At 40.0% G+C, this 20,503-nt stretch overlaps 1 long non-coding RNA gene and 1 pseudogene across 4 annotated transcripts in view; one reads left to right on the top strand and one right to left on the bottom strand.

The window, feature by feature from the left end:
* LOC103880757 overlaps nucleotides 1-20,503 on the bottom strand; it is a 153,279-nt gene that overhangs the window by 99,859 nt on the left and 32,917 nt on the right. The window lies entirely within an intron of this gene.
* Nucleotides 1,753-5,311, top strand: LOC101008030 (annotated as a pseudogene). Its single transcript, XR_001898605.3, has one exon. The product of XR_001898605.3 is annotated as a cAMP-dependent protein kinase type I-alpha regulatory subunit pseudogene (transcript).

Below are 20,503 nucleotides of genomic sequence, written 5' to 3'. Positions count from 1 at the left end.
GGAGACCCAAAGCATGTATCAGGACAAAGGTACAGTTATTTTCACTATGCCCTGATAAATAAAATCCAAACTCCTGAACCTGATATATTAGGCCTAATTCATCCTCTTCTCCACATGCCTTTAATCTAAAATCCACCTATATAGATGCCTTGTTGTTTACAAAATATGGCATTCTTTCTCTCAACCCAGGGCTTTTCAAATATTGTTTCTTCTGCCTGTGACATCCTCATTTTAGTTACTAAATCTTAGCTATCCTTCACAACCCAGCTCCAATGGTTGACACCTCTAAGATACATTTCCTGGCACTATTCTGTCACTTCACCACACCCCAGGATACCACACTTCATCCAAGTGTAAGATTATACCTCTTGCCCTCGGCTTCCCTGGCAACCTGTTCAAACCTCAATTGTAGCATCTATAACCTGATACTGGATGTCTGCTCTTTCTATGTTATTAGCTTATTCAGATTACTCATCTTTCTCTGCAGTGCCTAGCCAGCCCAAGATGCTGTATTTCTTAAGTAAATTAAAATTTAAAATATCCACAAGGCTTAGAGATTTTCAAGATTTTCTAATATTTAGAAATTTGCCAATATATAAATGACCTGCTATTCAGAGCTTAGCCTGCTGGCATGTTCAGGATGACTCAGTGAAACTTCCACTAGGTAGTATTTTGCTAAAAGTTTGCTCTAGTCACTCAAGACTGTTAAAACTTCCTGTACTACAAAGCATTATAAGATGCACTTGTTGTACTAATCTGAGCATTTCACGGTTGTTCTAAATTGCTGAATTATAACTTAAAGGCAAAATGCATAAATGCTTTTTCATTTGTTGAGTCCAAAAATACTTACTGAGTATCTGTCATGAGTCAGACACTATGCTTGGCCCTAAAGATAGAGTGATCAGAAAGATGGCCATCCATCCTGTCCTTGTAAAGATTACCAAGTATCTGCTTTCTCTGTGTACTGAAAAGAATTAACAAAATAATTCTTGCAATGTAATATAAAATAGCAAAAAAAAAAAAAAAAAAAAAAAAAAAAAAAAAAACCCACAAAAAACAAACAAACAAAAAAACCAAAAACAACAACCCTCCAAATACAGTAATGGCAGTATTCTGAATTTAAATAGCTCATTGCCTTCGATAGAATACTATAAATACCCAAAGAACAAGACTATCAGGTGCGTATTACTGTTCCAATTCTGTAGACAATGAAATTGAGGTCTTGAAATGTTAAATAACCTGGCAATCATCATAAAGCTGGAAGATGGTGGAGACTGGACTCAAACTCGGAATTACGTGGGTTCAAGGCCTATTTATGTTCCCAATTCTCATGGCCCATTAATAGTTACATGGAAAAAACACTGGGCCATGTATATGTATAATGTAACATAAAATTTGTAAAGGTGTTTTAAACTTTAATTTCTTATCGATACATAATATTTGTACATATTTACGAGGTACATGTGATATTTTCTTATATGTATATAATGTGTAATGATCAAGTCAAGGTATTTGAGGTATTCATCACCTCATTTATTATCTATATGTATTGGGAAAATTTCCAGTCCTGTCTCCTAGCTATTTTGAAATATACAATACATTGTTGTTAACTATAGTCACACTACTTTACTAAATTGATCTTAAGAAGGTAGAGATTAGAATGATAGATACCAAAGGCTAGGAAGTACGTATGAGTGAGGGGACAGTGAAGAGACATAGAAATATATAATTAGGGCCGTTTCCGGTGGAGCTGTCGCCTAGCCCCTATCGCAGAGTGGAGCGGGGCTGGGAGCAAAGCGCTGAGGGAGCTCGGTACGCCGCCACCTCGCACCCGCAGCGTCGCGCCCGCCGCTGCCCGTCCCCAGAGAACCATGGAGTCTGGCAGTACTGCCGCCAGCGAGGAGGCACGCAGCCTTCAAGAATGTGAACTCTACGTCCAGAAGCATAACATTCAAGCACTGCTCAAAGATTCTATTGTGCAGTTGTGCACTGCTCGACCTGAGAGACCCATGGTATTCCTCAGGGAATACTTTTAGAGGTTGGAGAAGGAGGCAAAACAGATTCAGAATCTGCAGAAAGCAGGCACTCGTACAGACTCAAGGGAAGATGAGATCTCTCCTCCTCCACCCAACCCAGTGGTTAAAGGTCGGAGGCGTCGAGGGCTATTAGCGCTGAGGTCTACACGGAGGAAGATGCCACATCATATGTTAGAAAGGTTATACCAAAAGATTATAAGACGATGACTGCTTTAGCCAAAGCCATTGAGAAGAATGTGCTGTTTTCACATCTTGATGATAATGAGAGAAGTGATATTTTTGATGCCACGTTTTCGGTCTCCTTTATCGCAGGAGAGACTGTGATTCAGCAAGGTGATGAAGGGGATAACTTCTATGTGATTGATCAAGGAGAGACGGATGTCTATGTCAACAATGAATGGGCAACTAGTGTTGGGGAAGGAGGGAGCTTTGGAGAACTTGCTTTGATTTATGGAACACCTAGAACAGCCACTGTCAAAGCAAAGACAAATGTGAAATTGTGGGGCATCGACCAAGACAGCTATAGAAGAATCCTCATGGGAAGCACACTGAGAAAGCGGAAGATGTATGAGGAACTCCTCAGTAAAGTCTCTATTCTAGAGTCTCTGGACAAGTGGGAACGTCTTACGGTAGCTGATGCATTGGAACCAGTGCAGTTTGAAGATGGGCAGAAGATTGTGGTGCAGGGAGAACCAGGGGAGGAGTTCTTCATTATTTTAGAGGGGTCAGCTGCTGTGCTACAACGTCACTCAGAAAATGAAGAGTTTGTTGAAGTGGGAAGATTGGGGCCTTCTGATTATTTTGGTGAAATTGCACTACTGATGAATCGTCCTCGCGCTGCCACAGTCGTTGCTCGTGGCCCCTTGAAGTGCGTTAAGCTGGACTGACCTAGATTTGAATGTGTTCTTGGCCCATGCTCAGACATCCTCAAATGAAACATCCAGCAGTACAACAGTTTTGTGTCACTGTCTGTCTGAAATCTGCCTCCTGTGCCTCCCTTTTCTCCTCTCCCCAATCCATGCTTCACTCATGCAGACTGCTTTATTTTCCCTACTTGCAGTGCCAAGTGGCCACTGGCATCGCAGCTTCCTGTCTGTTTATATATTGAAAGTTGCTTTTATTGCACTATTTTCAATTTGGAGCATTAACTGAATGCTCATACACAGTTAAATAAATAGAAAGAGTTCTATGGAGACTTTGCTGTTACTGCTTCTCTTTGTGCAGTGTTAGTATTCACCCTGGGCAGTGAGTGCCATGCTTTTTGGTGAGGGCAGATCCCAGCACCTATTGAATTACCGTAGAGTAATGATGTAACAGTGCAAGATTTTTTTTTTTAAGTGACGTAATTTTCCAGTTCTAAGCATATTTAGACTGTGGCCATATATGCTGTATTTCTTTGTAGAATAAATGGTTTCTCATCAAGCTCTAAAGATTAGGGAAAATGGATATAGAAAATCTTAGTATAGTAGAAAGACATCTGCCTGTGATTAAACTAGTTTAAGGGTGGAAAAATGCCCATTTTTGCTAATTATCAATGAGATATGATTGGTTCAATTTTTTTTTCCAGAATTTTTGTTTGCCAAGCTAATCTGCCTGGTTTTATTTATATGTTGTTATTAATGTTTCTTCTCCAATTCTGAAATACTTTTAAGTGTGGCTATCTATACCTGCCTTTTAAGTTTGAAACTAACTCATAGACTGCAAATATTGGTTAGTATTTAACTACATCTGCCTCGGCTCACAAATTTCGATTAAGATCTTTATCCAGCTAGTGCCAAATAATTGATCAGATGCTGAATTGAGAATAAGAATTTGAGGTCTGCAATCTTGGTTGTTAATTTAGAACTTTTGGTTAAAGTATGTCCTTCAGCTGACTCCAGTATAATTTCCTCTGCTTATTAAACTGATTCCAGGAGATTGGATTTGCTATGACTAGATACAGATGGAGCAAACGTCCTAACCGAGAAAAGAGGTGATGCTGCTAAAGGGAGAAATGGCAGGCGGACAAAGCTCAGTGTCGGGAATTTTCCCTGTGAGATTCACTGGGGCATGAGATTTTGGAAGAAGTTTTTTACTTTGGTTTAGTCTTTTTTTCCTTTTTATTTCAGAATTTCTGGTGGGTTGATGGTAGGGTGTAATGTGTCTGTGTTGTTTCAAATTTGTCTAAAAGGCTATCCTGCTGAAAGTCCTGCTTTCCTATCTAGCATTTATTTCTCTGGCAAACTTTTCTTTCTTTCTTTCCTTTCGTTTTTAAAGTAAACTTGTGTATTGAGTCTTAACTCTATTTCAGTATCAGTATTTTCCAGCCTTACGTGTTACATTATTCCAATGATACCCAACAGTTTATTTTTATTATTTTTTTAAACAAACTTTCACAGTTCTGTAATGTAGGCACTTTTATTTTTGTTGTGATTTATATATAAGGTAAAGTAGGGTTATATTTGGGAGTGACTGAAAGCATTTTTCCATCTGTGTGCAACTAACTGACTCTGAATATTCATCCCCTCTCCTGCCCTTTCCTAGGTAATTTAAATTGGTCATGGTAGATTTTTTTCATACATTTGAAAAACTTTTAGGTTGTTACTAAGTATGAAGTATAAATCTGGGGAAGAGGCTTTATGTACATTTTAGGGTGGGTAAGAAAGCCACCATGTTACAAATTTTTTAATTTCCAAAATAATCTATATTAAATTAGGGTTTTCTGATCTGTACTTTGTGTTTAGCTACCTTTTTATATTTAAAAAATTAAAAATGAAAATTATGTTCTTACAAGCTTAAAGCTTGATTTGATCTTTGTTTAAATGCCAAAATGTACTTAAATGAGTTACTTAAAATGCCATAAAATTGCAGTTTCATGTATGTATATAATCATGCTCATGTATATTTAGACACATATAATGCTTTCTAAGTGAGTTTTACTCTTAAATCATTTGGCTTGCTGTTTACTCCCTTCTGTAGTTTTTAATTAAAAAATTTAAAGATAAGTCTAATTAAACAATGATCACATCTAAAGCTTTATCTTTGTGTATATGAGAAATCAGAATTGGCGTAATTTGTCTTAGTTGATATTCAAGGCTTTTAAAAGTCATTATTCCTGGGCTTGGTAAGTGAATTTATGAGATTTACTGCTCTAGAAAGTATAGATGGCCAAAGGACCGTTTTGTATTGCTTCCTGATTACCAGTCTGATTATACCATGTGTGCTAATATACTGTTTTTTATTATAGATTGTCTTAATGGTAGGTCAAGTAATAAAAAGAGATGAAATAATTTAAATTCTTAAAAGAAATATATAATTAGATCTTTGTAAAGATTTATAGGTCGTTGATAATTTCCTTAGAACTTGGTTTAATCTTTATTAATTTATACGTAAAAGATTATAAATAATTAATTTGCTAGAGATACATATTTGCTAAGGCATACAGCTGTTTATACAATTTTTATAAATACATATCTAACAACAGAAAAGAAGGCGGCACAAAATGGCAAAATAAAAGGCTCCACTGATCATCCCTGCTGCAAGGACACCAACTTAACAACCATCTACACACACACAAAAACACCTTCATAGAAAATAGAATTCAAGTGTGTACTCAGAGTACCTGGTGTTAACTTCATATTGCTGAAAGATGCACTGAAGATAGAAAAAACAGCCCTGAATCACTGACGCCCACCCTCCCCTACCCCCCAGCAGCAGCTGCATGGTGCAGAGAGCTTCTTGGGGTCAGGGAGAAAGAACACAGCAATTGTGAGGCATTGAACTCAGTGCTGTCCTTTAGAGCAAAAAGGAAAATTGGAACAAACTCAGCTGATGCCCGCACATGCAGGGAGCATTTAAATCAGCCCTAGCCAAAGGGAAATCACCAATCCTAGTGATCAGAACTTGAGTTCCCACAAACCTCTCCACCAAGGCCCACAGTGCTCTATGTCTCCAAGTAAACTTGAAGGGCATTGTAGGCCATAAGGACTGAAAGTCTTAGGAGAGAGCTATTGCTGAACCTGGCCCAAAGACAGGGGAATGGGGTCGCTCATGAAATACTGAGACACCAGCTGGGGCAGCCAATGGAGTGCATCACTCCTCCCCTACCCCAGGCTGCACAGCTCATGGCTCCAAAAGACCTTTTCCTCCTGTTTGAGGAGAGGAGAGGGATGAGTAGGAAGGGCTTTGTTTTGCATCTTGGCACCAGCTCAGCCACAGCAGGATAGGGTACCAATAAGAGCAGAGTCCCCCGTTCCAGGCTGTAGCTCCCAGATGACATTTCTGGGTCAGAAGAGATCCTGCTGTCTTGAAGGAAAACACTCAGTTCTGGCAGCAATCATCACCTGCTAACTGAAGGGCCCTTGGGCTCTAAATAATCAGCAGTGATACCCAGGTACTATGTTGAGGACCTTGGGTGAGCCTCTGATACTTGCTGGCTTTGGGAGGGACTCAGCACATAACCAGCTGTGGTGGCTATGGGGCAAAATCCCTTCTGCTAGAGAAAAGCAGGGAGAAAAAGGGACTTATTTTTGCACCTTAGGTACCAGCATAGCCACAGGGGTTTAGAGCACCAAGTGGGCTCTTGGGGTCCCTGATTCGAGAACATTGCTCCTAGATGGCATTTATGGATCTGTCTTGGACCAGAGGGGAGCCCACTGCTCTGAATGGTGAGTCCCAGGCCAGGTAGAAATCACCACAAGCTAACTTCCTTAACGGAAGATCAGAGGTATTCTGGCAGTACTCCTTGTGGCCTAAGAATGATAGCTACCAAGTGAGGCTCCTCTGCCTTTGGAAAGAGAAAGAGAGTGGGAAGTACTGCATCTTGTGGTTTGAGTCCCAGCTCAGCCTCAGTACTATAGAACATCAGGTAGACTTTGAAGTTTTTTGACTCTGGTCACTGACTCCCAGATGGCACCTCTGGACCTACCCAGGGCCTGGGCGACCTTGCTTCCCTGAAGGAAAGGAAACATCATAAAGCTGGAAGATGGTGGAGACTGGACTCAAACCCAGAATTATGTCTGCCTGGCTGCTTTGCCACCCACTGACTGTAGAACCCCAGGGCCTTGAAAGAACATAGTCAGTAGCCAGGGAGTGGTTACAGCAGGCTTTGGGTGACACCCAGTGCTGTGCTGGCTTGAGGTCTGAGTAAGCACAGTCATGGTGGTGGTGGCAACCGGGCTGCTTGTGTCACATCAGCCCCAGCTTTAGGTGGCTAAGAATGAAGAGATAATCTGTATGTTTGGGAGAAAGTAGAAGAAGGGAACAAGAGTCTCTGTCTGGTAATCCAGAGAATTCTCCCAGGTCTTGTCCAAAACCATCAAGGCAGTATCTCTACAAGTCTGCAAGAACTACAGAAGACTGGGCTTTGGATGCCTACTACAGCAGAAACAGCTTACATCACAGTATCCAAGCTTTTTTCAAATATCTGGAAAGCCTTCCCAAGAAGGATGGCTACAGATAAATCCAAATGGTGAAGACTACAATAAATACCTAACTCCTCAACACCCAGACAATGAAGAACATCTAGTAGTATCACCAACATCCAGGCAAACATGACTTCACCAAGTAAACTAAATAGAGCACCAGGGACCAGTGCTGGAAAAACAAGAGAAATGTGACCTTTTAGACAAAGAAATCAAAATAGCTGTGTTGAAGAAACTCAAAGAAATTCAAGACAGCACAAAGAAGAAATTCAGAATTCTAACATATACACTTAACAAAGAGAATGAAATAATTTAAAAGAATCAAGCAAATATTCTGGAGCTGAAAAATGCAATTGGTATACTGAAGACTGCATCAGAGTCCTTTAATAGCAGAATGGATCAAGGAGAAGAAAGAATTAGGGAGGTTGAAGACAGATTATTTGAAAATACACAGAGGATAAAAAATAAAAAGAATAAAAAACAAAGTACACATACAGAATCCAGAATACAGCCTCAAAAGGGCACACGTAAGAGGTATTGGCCTTAAAGAGAAGGTAGAGAAAGAGAGGAGGGTAGGAATAGTATTCAAAGGGATAACAACAAGAAACTTCAAAAACATAGGGAAAGATAGCAATATTCAAGTGCAAGAAAGTTATAGAACACGAAGCAGATATTACACAAAACAGACTACCTCAAGGTATTTAATAATCCAACTCCCAAATGCCAAGGATGAAGAAAGGTTCCTAAAAGCAGCAAGAGAAAAGAAACAAAAAACATACAATGAAGTTCCAATACATCTGGCAGCCCACCTTTCAGTGGAAAACTCTTATAGGCCAGAAGAGAGTGGCATGACATATTTAAAATGCTAAAGAAAAAAACTTTTATCCCAGAACAGTATACCTGGCAAAAATATCCTTCAAACATAAAGAAGAAATGAAGACTTTCCCAGACAAACAAAAGTTGAGGGATTTCATCAACATCAGTCCTTTCCTACAATAAATGCTAAAGGGAGTACTTCAATCAGAAGGAAAAAAAAATTAAATGAGCAAACAGAAATAACCTGATGGTATAAAACTCACTGGTAATAGCAAGTACACAGAAAAATACAGAATCCTATAACACTGTAACTGGTATGTAAGCTACTCATCCTAAGTAGAAAGATTAAACAATGAACCAATAAAAAATAATAAGTACAATAACTTTTCCAAACATAGTGAGTACAACAAGAAACAAATAGAAACAATAAAAAGTTTAAAAACTAAGGGAATGGGATTAAAGTGCAGAGTTTTTATTAGCACCTTTTCTGTTTGCTTATTTACGCAAATACGGTTAAGTTGTTATCAGGTTAAAATAATGGGTTATAAGATAGTATTTGCAAGCTTCATGGTAACCTCAAACCAGAAATTCTACAGTGGAAACACAAAAAACAAAAAGCAAGAAAACTAAATCATATCACCAGAGAAAATCACCTTCACTAAAGAAAGACAGGAAGGAAAGAAAGAGGAAGAAGACCACAAAACAACAAGAAAATAACAACAAAATGACATGAGTAGATCCTTACTTATCAATAATAACATTGTACAGGAATGTTCTAAACCCTCCAATCAAAAGTCATAAACTGGCAGAATGGGTAAAAAAAGAAGACCCATTATTCTTTTGCCCATAACAAACAAACTTTACATATAAATACAAAATTAAACTGAAAATAAAAAGATAGAAATAGATATTCCATGCTGATAGAAACCAAAAAAGAGCAGGAGTCACTATACTTATATCAGACAAAAGAGATTTCAAGACAAACCTACAGGAAGAGACAAAGAAGTTCACTATATAATGATAAAGGGGTCATTTCAGCAAGAGGAAATTACAATTTTAAATATATATGCACCCAACACTGGAGTATCCAGATATCTAAAACAAATGTTATTAGAGCTAAAGAGATAGGCCCCAATACAAAAACAGCTGAATACATCAACACCCTACTTTCAGCATTGTACAGATACTCCAGACAGAAAAATCAACAACGAAACACTGGACTTAATCTGTACTATAGATCAAATGGATCTAACACATATTTACAGAACATTTCATCTAAGAGCTGCAGAATATACATAGATCATTCAGAAAGACAGACCATATGATAGGTCAAAAAACAAGTCCTAAAACATTAAAAAAAAATTGATATAATATCAAGCATCTTTTCTGAAAACAATGGAATAAAACTACAAATTAATAACAAGGAATTTTGGAAATGATAAAAATACATGGAAGCTAAACAATATGCTCCTGAATGACCAGTGAGTCAATGAAGAAATTAAAAGGAAATTGAAAAATTTCTTCAAATAAATGACAATGGAAACATAACATATCAACACCTCTGGGATACAGCAGCAAAAACAGTACTCAGAGTGATTTTTATAGCTATTAAGTGCCTATAGCAAAGAAGAGGAAAAATTTCAAGTAAACAATCTAACAATACATCTTTAAAAAACCAGAAAAGCAAGAGGAAACAAGCCAAAAATTAGTAGAATAAAAGAACTAATAAAGACTAGAGCAAAAAATAAATAAATAAAATTGAAATTTAAAAAATCAATGCAGCTGGGCATGGTGGCTCACGCCTGTAATCCCAGCACTTTGGGAGGCCAAGGTGGGTGGATCACTTGAGGTCAGGAGTTCGAGACCAGCCTGACCACCACGGAGAAACCCCATCTATACGAAAAATATGAAATTAGCTTGGCGTTGTGGTGTATGCCTGGAATCCTAGCTACTGAGGAGGCTGAAACAGGAGAATTGTTGAACTCGGGAGGCAGAGGTTGCTGTGAGCTAAGATCGCGCCATTCCACTCCAGCCTGGGCAAACAGAGTGAAACTCCATCTCAAAAAGAGAAAAGAAAAAAAAAATCAATAAAAAAAAAAAAAAAACCCGGAGGGGGCGGAGCAAGATGGCCAAATAGGAACAGCTCCAGTCTCCAATTCCCAGCGCAAGCAACACAGAAGACAGGTGATTTCTGCATTTTCAACTGAGGTACTGGGTTTATCTCACTAGGGAGTGCCTGACAATCAGTGCTGGTCAGCTGCTGCAGCCCAACCAGCCAGAGCTGAAGCAGGGCGAGGCATCCCCTCACCTGGGAAGCACAAGGGGGAATGGAATCCCTTTTCCTAGCCAGGGGAACTGAGACACACAACACCTGGAAAATTGGGTAACTCCCACCCCAATACCGCGCTCTACCAAGGATCTTAGCAAACTGGCACATCAGGAGACTATATCCCACACCTGGCCGGGAGGGTCCCACGCCCACGGAGCCTCCCTCATTGCTAGCACAGCAGTCTGCTATCTAAGGGCAAGGCAGCAGCGAGGCTGGGGGAGGGGTGCCCGCAATTGCTGAGGCTTAAGTAGATAAAGAAAGCGGCTGGGAAGCTCGAACTGGGTGGAGCTCACAGCAGCTCAAGGAGGCCTGCCTGTCTCTGAAGACTTCACCTCTGGGGACAGGGCACAGCTAAACAACAACAACAAAGAGCAGCTGAAACATCTGCAGATACAAACGACTATGTGTGACAGCTTTGAAGAGAGCAGTGGATCTCCCAACACGGAGGTTGAGATCTGAGAATGGACAGACTGCCTGCTCAAGTGGGTCCCTGACCCCTGAGTAGCCTAAATGGGAGACATCCTCCACTAGGGGCAGACCGATACTCTACACCTCACACGGTGGAGTACACCCCAGAGAGGAAGCTTCCAAAGCAAGAATCAGACAGGTACACTCGCTGTTCAGCAATATTCTATCTTCTGCAGCCTCTGCTGCTGATACCCAGGCAAACAGGGTCTGGAGTGGACCTCAAGCAATCTCCAACAGACCTCTCAGCTGAGGGTCTGGAGTGTTAGGAAGGAAAACTAACAAACAGGAAGGACACCACCAAAACCCCATCAGTACATCACCATCAAAGACCAGAGGCAGATACAAACCACAAAGATGGGGAAAAAAGCAGGCAGAAAAGCTGAAATCAAAAATAAGAGCCAAAGATCACCCCTGCAAAGGAGAGCCGCAGGCCTATGGCCAGCAACGGATCGTGCTGGACGGAGAATGACTTTGACGAGATGAGAGAAGAAGGCTTCAGTCCATCAAACTTCTCAGAGCTAAAGGAGGAATTTACCCAGCCAGCAAAACTAAAAATCTTGAGAAAACACTGGAAGAATTTTCGATAATTAGAATAATTAATGCAGAGAAGGCCATAAACGAAAGGACAGATGAAACCATGACAAGAGAAATGCATCAAATGCACAAGTTTCAGTAAACCGGCCCCGGACAACTGGAAGAAAGAGTATCAGCGATTGAGGATCAAATGAATGAAATGAAGCAGAAGAGAAACCAAAAGAAAAAAGAAGAAAAGAAATGAACGAAGCCTGCAAGAAGTATGGGATTATGTAAAAGACCAAATCTACGTTTGATTGGGGGTGCCTGAAAGTGAGGGGAATGGAACCAAGTTGGAAAACACTCTTCAGGATATCATCCAGGAGAACTTCCCCAACCTAGTAGGGCAGGCCAACATTCAAATCCAGGAAAACAGCCAGAGAACGCCACAAAGATACCCTCGAGAAGAGCAACTCCAAGACACACATAATTGCCAGACTCACCAAAGTTGAAATGAAGGAAAACTGTTAAGGGCAGCCAGAGAGAAAGGCCAGGTTACCCACAAAAGGAACCTTATCAGGACTAACAGCAGATCTCTCGGTGAAACTCTACAAGCCAGAAGAGTGGGGGCCAATATTCAAATTTTAAAGAAAAGAATTTTCAACCAGAATTTCATCCAGCCAAACTAAGTTTCATAAGTGAAAGAGAAATAAAATCCCTTTACAGATAAGCAAATGCTTTAGAGATTTTGTCACCACCAGGCCTGCCTTTACAAGAGACCCGAAGGAAGCACCCAACATGGAAAGAACAACCGGTACCAGCCATTGCAAAACATGCCAAAATGTAAAGACTATCGAGGCTAGGAAGAACTGCATCAACTAACGAGCAAAAATAACCGGTTAATATCATAATGGCAGGAACAAATCTCATGCAACAATATTAACCTTTAAATGTAAAATGGACTAAATGGTCCAATTAAAGACACACAGACTGAAAACTGGATAAAGAGTCAAGACCCATCAGTTTACGTATTCAGGAGACCCATCTCACATGCAGAGATACACATAGACTCAAAATAAAGGGATAGAGGAAGATCTACCAAGCAAAATGAAAACAAAAAAGCAGGGTTGCAATCCTAGTCTCTGATAAAACAGACTTTAAAACCATCAAAGATCAAAAGAGACAAAGAAGGCCATTACATAATGGTAAAGGGATCAATTCAACAGGAAGAGCTAACTATCCTAAATATATATGCACCCAATACAGGAGCAATCTAGATTCATAAAGCAAGTCCTTAAAGACTTACAAAGAGACTTAGGACTCCCCATACACAATAATGGGAGACTTCAACACCCCACTGTCAACATTAGACAGATCAACGAGACAGAAAGTTACCAAGGATATCCAGGAATTGGAACTCATCTCTGCAGCAAGCAGACCCTAATAGACATCTATACAGAACTCTCCACCCCAAATCAACAGAATATACATTCTACTCAGCACCACATCACACCTATTCCAAAAATTGACCACATAATTGGAAGTAAAGCACCCTGTAAAATGTACAAGAACAGAAATTATAACAAACTGTCTTCAGACCACAGCAATCAAACTAGAACTCCAGCATCTGTCTCCACTCAAACCACTAACCATGGAACCGAACAACCTGATCCCGAATGCACTGGGTACATAATGAAATGAAGGCAGAAATAAAATGTTCTTGAAACGAATGAGAACAAAGATACAACATACCAGAATCTCTGGGACACATTTAAAGCAGTGTGTAGAGGGAAATTCATAGCACTAAATGCCCACAAGAGAAAGCTGGAAGATCTAAAATTGACACTCTAACATCACAATTAAAAGAACTAGAGAAGCAAGAGCAAACACATTCAAAAGCTAGCAGAAGGCAAGAAATAACTAAGATCACAGCAGAATTGAAGGAGATAGAGACACAAAGAAACCTCCAAAAAATCAACGATTCCAGGAGTTGGCTTTTTGAAAAGATCAACAAAATTGATGGACTGCTAGCACGACTAATAAAGAAGAAAAGAGAGAAGAATCAAATACACGCAATAAAAAGTGATAAAGGGGATATCACCACTGACCCCACAGAAATACAAACTACCATCAGAGAATACTATAAACACCTCTACGCAAAGAAACTAGAAAATCTAGAAGAAATGGATAATTTCCTGGACACTTACACTCTCCCAAGACTAAACCAGGAAGAAGTTGAATAGACCAATAGACCAATAGCAGGCTCTGAAATTGAGGCAATAATTAAGAGCCTACCAACCAAAAAAAGTCCAGCACCAGATGGATTCACAGCTGAATTCTACCAGAGGTACAAGGAGGAGCTGGTACCATTCCTTCTGAAACTATTCCAATCAATAGAAAAAGAGGGAATCCTTCCTAACTCATCTTATGAGGCCAACATCATCCTGATACCAAAGCCTAGCAAAGACACAACAAAAAAAGAGAATTTTAGACCAATATCCCTGATGAACATCGATGCAAAAATCCTCAATAAAATACCCGCAAACTGAATCCAGCAGCACGTCAAAAAGGTGCCCTCTCTCATCACTCCTATTCAACATAGTGTTGGAAGTTCTGGCTAGGGCAATCAGGCAAGAGAAAGAAATCAAGGGTATTCAGTTAGGAAAAGAAGAAGTCAAATTGTCCCTCTTTGCAGATGACATGATTGTATATTTAGAAAACCCCATTGTCTCAGCCCAAAATCTCCTTAAGCTGATAAGAAACTTCAGCAAAGTCTCAGGATACAAAATTAATGTGCAAAAATCACAAGTATTCTTATACACCAGTAACAGACAAACAGAGAGCCAAATCATAAACGAACTTCCATTCACAATTGCTTCAAAGAGAATGAAATACCTAGGAATCCAACTTACTAGGGATGTAAAGGACCTCTTCAAGGAGAACTACAAACCACTGCTCAGTGAAACAAAAGAGAACACAAACAAATGGAAGAACATACCATGCTCATGGATACGAAGAATCAATATCGTGAAAATGGCGATACTGCTCAAGGTCATTTATAGATTCAATGCCATCCCCATCAAGCTATCAATGAGTTTCTTCACAGAATTGGAAAAAACTGCTTTAAAGTTCATATGGAACCAAAAAAGAGCCGGCATTGCCAAGAGAATCCTAAGTCAAAAGAACAAAGCTGGAGGCATCATGCTACCTGACTTCAAACTATACTACAAGGCTACAGTAACCAAAACAGCATCGTACTGGTACCAAAACAGAGATATAGACCAATGGAACGGAAAGAGTCCTCAGAAATAATACCACACATCTACAGCCATCTGATCTTTGACAAACTCAGAAAAACAAGAAACGGGGAAAGGATTCCCTATTTAATAAATGGTGGTGGGAAAATTGGCTATCCATAAGTAGAAAGCTGAAACTGGAACCTTTCTTTACTCCTTGTATGAAAATTAATTCAAGATGGATTAGAGACTTAAATGTTAGAACTAATACCATAAAAACCCAAGAGGAAAACCTAGGTAATACCATTCAGGACATAGGCATGGGCAAGGACTTCATGTCTAAAACACCAAAAGCAAGGACAACAAAAGCCAAAATTGACAAATGGGATCTAATTAAACTAAAGAGGTTCTGCACAGCAAAAGAAACTACGATCAGAGTGAACAGGCAACCTACAGAATGGGAGAAAATTTTTGCAATCTACTCATCAGATAAAGGGCTAATATCCAGAACCTACAAAGAACTCAAACAAATTTACAAGAAAAAAACAAACAACCCCATCAAAAAGTGGGCAAAGGATATTAACAGACATTTCACAAAAGAGGACATTCATACAGCCAACAGACACATGAAAAAATGCTCATCATCACTGGCCATCAGAGAAATGCAAATCAAAACCACAATGAGATACCATCTCACACCAGTTAGAATGGCAATCATTAAAAAGTCAGGAAACAACAGGTGCCAGAGAGGATGTGGAGAAATAGGAACACTTTTACACTGTTGGTGGGATTGTAAACTAGTTCAACCATTGTGGAAAACAGTATGGTGATTCCTCAAGGATCTAGAACTGTGGAAGTACCATATGACCCAGCTATCCCATTACTGGGTATATACCCATAAAGGATTATAAATCATGCTGCCATAATGACACATGCACATGTATGTTTATTGTGGCACTATTCACAATAGCAAAGACTGGAATCAACCCAACGTCCATCAGTGACAGACTGGATTAAGAAAATGTGGCAATACATACACCATGGAATACTATGCAGCCATCAAAAAGGATGAGTTTGTGTCCCTTGTAGGGACATGGATGCAGCTGGAAACCATCATTCTCAGCAAACTATTGCAAGAACAGAAAACCAAACACCGCATAATTCTCACTCATAGGTGGGAACCCAACAATGAGATCAATACTTGACTCGAAGGGGAACACTAACACCAGGGCCTATCATGGGAGGGGAGGGGAGGCATTGTGATTGGTGAAGTTATACCTGATGTAAAATGACGAGTTGATGGCGCTGACGAAGTTGATGGGTGCAGAATCAACGTATACCGCGTGTCATATGTAACAACCTGCACGCTATGCACATTTACCCTAGAACTTTGGGTATAATAATAAAAATAAAATAGCAAAAAAAAAAAAAAGAAAAAAAGATTGAGATCCTGTCATTTGCAAGAACATGGGTAAAAGTTGAGATCATTATATTAAGTGAAGTAAGCCAGGCACAGAAAGACACACATTGCATTTTCTCACTTGTTTGTGGGATATAAAAATCAAAACAGTTGAACTCATAGGCACAGAAAGTAGAAGGATGGTTACCAGAGGCTAGGAAGGATAGTGGGAGGATTTGGGGGAGGTGGGGATGGTTAATGAGTACAAAAATTACTTAGAATGCATAAAACCTATTACTTGATAGCACAGCAGAGTGAGTATAGTTAATAATAACTTAATTGTACATTTAAAAATAAAGAGTATGATTTGATTATTTGTAATTCAAAGGATAAATGCTTAACGGGATGAATACCCTTTTCTCCTTGATGTTCTTGTATCACATTGTATGCTTGTATCAAAATATCTCATGTACCCCATATTTATATACACTATGTAGCCACAAATATTAAAAATAAAAATAAAAACTTAAGGGGAGGGGCCATGATATCCAAATAGAAACAGCTCTGGTCTGCACCTCCCAGCAAGACGAACGCAAAAGGAGAATGATTTCTGCATTTCCAGCTGAGGTACCCGGTTCATCTCATTGGGACTGACTAGGTGATTAGTGCGACCCACAGAGACCAAGGAAAAGCAGGGTGGGGCATTGCTTCAACTGGGAGCTACACGGGGCAAAGGGACCTCCCTCCCCTGGCCAAGAAAAGTGGTGAGGGACTGTGCTACCTGTCAGGGTACCACGATTTTCCCACAGATTTTTGCAATCCATGGATCAGAAGATTTCCTCATGGGCCTAGACCACATGGGCCTTGGGTCTCAAGAACAAAACTGGGCAGAAAAATGATAGCCACTCCCGTCAGGGGCTGTTAGGCACTGAGCTGCAGGAGTTTTTAAAACTTCAGCAGTGCCTGGAACTCAAGTGAGGCACGAGAACCATCCACTCCTGCGGAAAGGGGGCTGAGACAAATGGTTTTGCTCAGCATGTCCCACTCCTATGGAACCTTGCAAGCTAAGACCCACTGGCTTGAAATCCCCACTGCCTTCGCAGCAGTCTAGAGTCTGCTTAAGAAGACCAAGTTCCTGAGGGGAGGAATGACCACCATTACTGTGGCTCTAGCTGGTGGTTTCCCCCTGCCAGTGTTAAGGAGACTGGGAGGTTTGGACTGAGCAGTATTCCCCACAGTGCAGCACAGCAGCTGTGGCAGATCATGGTCAGACTGCTTCTTTAGGTGAGACCTGGATCACCCCTCCTCATTGGGCAAGGCCTCCCTGCAGGAATTCCAGCAGCTCCAGTTAGGGGCTTCGAGACAGACCCTCATCTCCCTGAGACAGAGCACATGGGAGGAGGGATGGCCGTGGTCTCAGGTTCAGCGGACCAAATCTTTCCTGACTGCTGGCTCTGAAGATACCAGCTGATCGCGACAAGGGGGATTCCCACAGCCCAGCACATCAGCTTTGCCATAAAGGACAGTAAGATTGCCTCCTTAAGCAGGTCTCTGATCCCATGCCTCTTAACTTGGTGAGACCTCCCAACAGAGGTTGCCAGACACCTCAGACAGGAGAGTTCTGGCTGGCATCAGGTCAGTGCCCCTCTGGAATGAAGCTTCCAGAGGAAAAAGCAGGCAGCAATCTTTGCTGTTTTGCAGCCTCCACTGGTGATATCCAGGCAAACAGGCTCTGGAGTGGACCGCCAGCAAACTGCAGCAGAAGTGCAGAAGAGGGACCTGTTAGAATCAAAACAAACAGAAAGCAACAACAACAACAACAGCAAAGATCCACAAAAACCCCAATCCAAAGGTCAACAGCCTCAAAGATCAAAGGTAGATAAATTCACGAAGATGAGAAAAAAAAAGAAAAAACCGTAAAAACCCAGAAAACTTCAAAAGCCAGAATGCCTCTTCTCCTCCAAATGACTGCAACAGTTCTCCAAAAAGGGCACAGAACAAGACTGAAGCTGAGATGGATGAAATGACAGAAGTAGGCTTCAGAAAGTGGATAATAATGAATTTTTCTGAGCTAAAGAATTATGTTCTAGTCCAATGAAAAGAAGCTAAGAACCGTAATAAAAGATTATAGGAGCTGTTATCTAGAATAACCATTTTCGAGAGGAACATAAATGACCTGATGGAGCTGAAGAACATAGGATGAGAACTTCATGATGCAAATACAAGTATCAATAGCTGAACTGACCAAGCAGAAGAGAGATCAGAGCTTGAAGACTGTCTTGCTGAGATAAGGCAGGCAGACAAGATTAGAGAAAAAAGAATGAAAAGGAACAACCAACACCTCCGAGAACTATGGAAATATGTGAAAAGACTGAACCTATGACTGACTGGAGTACCTGAAAGAGATGGGGAGAATGGAACCAAGTTGGAAAATACTCTTTAGGAGATCATCCAGGAGAGCTTCCCCAGGACTGTCAAGAAAGGTCAACATTCAAATTCAGGAAATCCAGAGAACTCCAGTAAGATACTCCATGAAAAGATCTACCACAAACCATAATAATGAGATTCTCCAAGGTTGAAATAAAGAAAAAAACGTTAAGGGCAGTCAGAGAGAAAGGCCAGGTCACCTACAAAGGGAAGCCCATCAGACAAATAGTGGACCTCTCAGTGGAAACCAGAAAAGCCAAAAGAGATTGAAGGCCAATATTCAACATTCTTAAAGAAAAGAAATTCCAAACAAGAATTTCATATCCAGCCAAACTAAGCTTCATAGGACAAGAAGAAATAAAATCTTTTTTCATACAAGCAAATGCTGAGGGATTTTGTCACTGCCAGGCCCACCTTGCAAGAGCTGCAGAAGAAAGCACTAAACATGGATAGGAAAAACTGTTACCATCCACTATAAAAACAAACTGAAGTAAACAGACCAAGGACACTATGAAGAAACCTCATTAACAAGTCTGCAAAATTAGCCAGCCAGCAACATCACTACAGGATTAAATTCATATATAACAATATTACCCTTAAGTGAAAATGGGCTAAATGTCCCAGCTAAAAGACACAGAATGGCAAGTTGGACACAAAAACAAGACCCATTGGTGTGCTGTATTCAAGAGACACATCTCACATGCAAAGACACACATAGACTCAAAAATAAAGTGATGGAGGAAAATTTACCAAGCAATTGGAAAGCAGAAAAAAGTAGGGGTTACAATCCTAATTTATGATAAAAATACATGTTAAATGAACAAAGATCAAAAAAGTCAGAGAAGGGCATTACATAATTGTAAAGGGTCAAGAAAAACTATCCCAAATATATACAAACCCAATACAGGAGCACCCAGGTTCATAAAACTAGTTCTTAAAGACCTACAAAGAGACTTAGACCTACACACAATAAAAGTGGGAGAGTTTAATACCCCGCTGTCAGTATTAGATCATCAAGACAGAAAATTAACAAAGATATTCAGGACTTAAACTGAGCTCTAGACCAAGTGCACCTGATATATGTCTACAGAAGTCCCCAACCCAAAACAACAGAAGATACATATATATATATATATATATATTTGGTGCCACATGGCACTTACTCTAAAACTGATCACATAACTGGAAGTAAAACACTCTTCAGAAAATGCAAAAGAATTGAAATAATAACAGTCTCTCAGACCACAGTGCAATCAAATTAGAATTCAAGATTAAGAATCCCACTCAAAACCACACAACTACATGGAAATCGAACAACCTGCTCCAGAATGGCATCGGAGTAAATAATGAAATTAAAGCAGAAATAAAGACATTATTTGAAACCAATGAGAACAAAGAGATAATGTACCAGAATCTCTGGGATGCAGCTAAAGCAGTGTTAAGAGGGAAATTTATAGCACTCAATGCCCACATCAAAAAGCTAGAAAGATCTCAAATCGACAACCTAACATCACAGCTAACAGAACTAGAGAACCAAAAGCAAATAAATTCCAGAGGTAGCAGAAGACAAGAAATAAACAAGATCAGAGGGGAACTGAAGGCGATGGAGACAAGAAAAACCCTTCAAAAAAACAAATCCAAAAGCTGGTTCTTTGAAAAAAAAATCAATAAAATAGAACACTAGTTAGATTAATGAAGAAAAAAAGAGAGAAGGTTAAAATAAACATAATAAAAAAGATAAGGGAGATACCACCACTGACCCCACAGAATACAAACAATGATCAGAGAATACTATAAACATTTATATGGAAATAAACTGGAAAATCTAGAAGAAATGGACAAATTCCTGGACACAGACACCCTCTCAAGACTGAACC

This window comes from Papio anubis, chromosome X, assembly GCF_008728515.1.
Source record: "Papio anubis isolate 15944 chromosome X, Panubis1.0, whole genome shotgun sequence".
NCBI classification, from domain to species: Eukaryota; Metazoa; Chordata; class Mammalia; order Primates; family Cercopithecidae; genus Papio; species Papio anubis.
The sequence above is the reverse complement of the archived record's forward strand: the minus strand, read 5'-3'. Positions and strand labels throughout refer to the sequence as shown.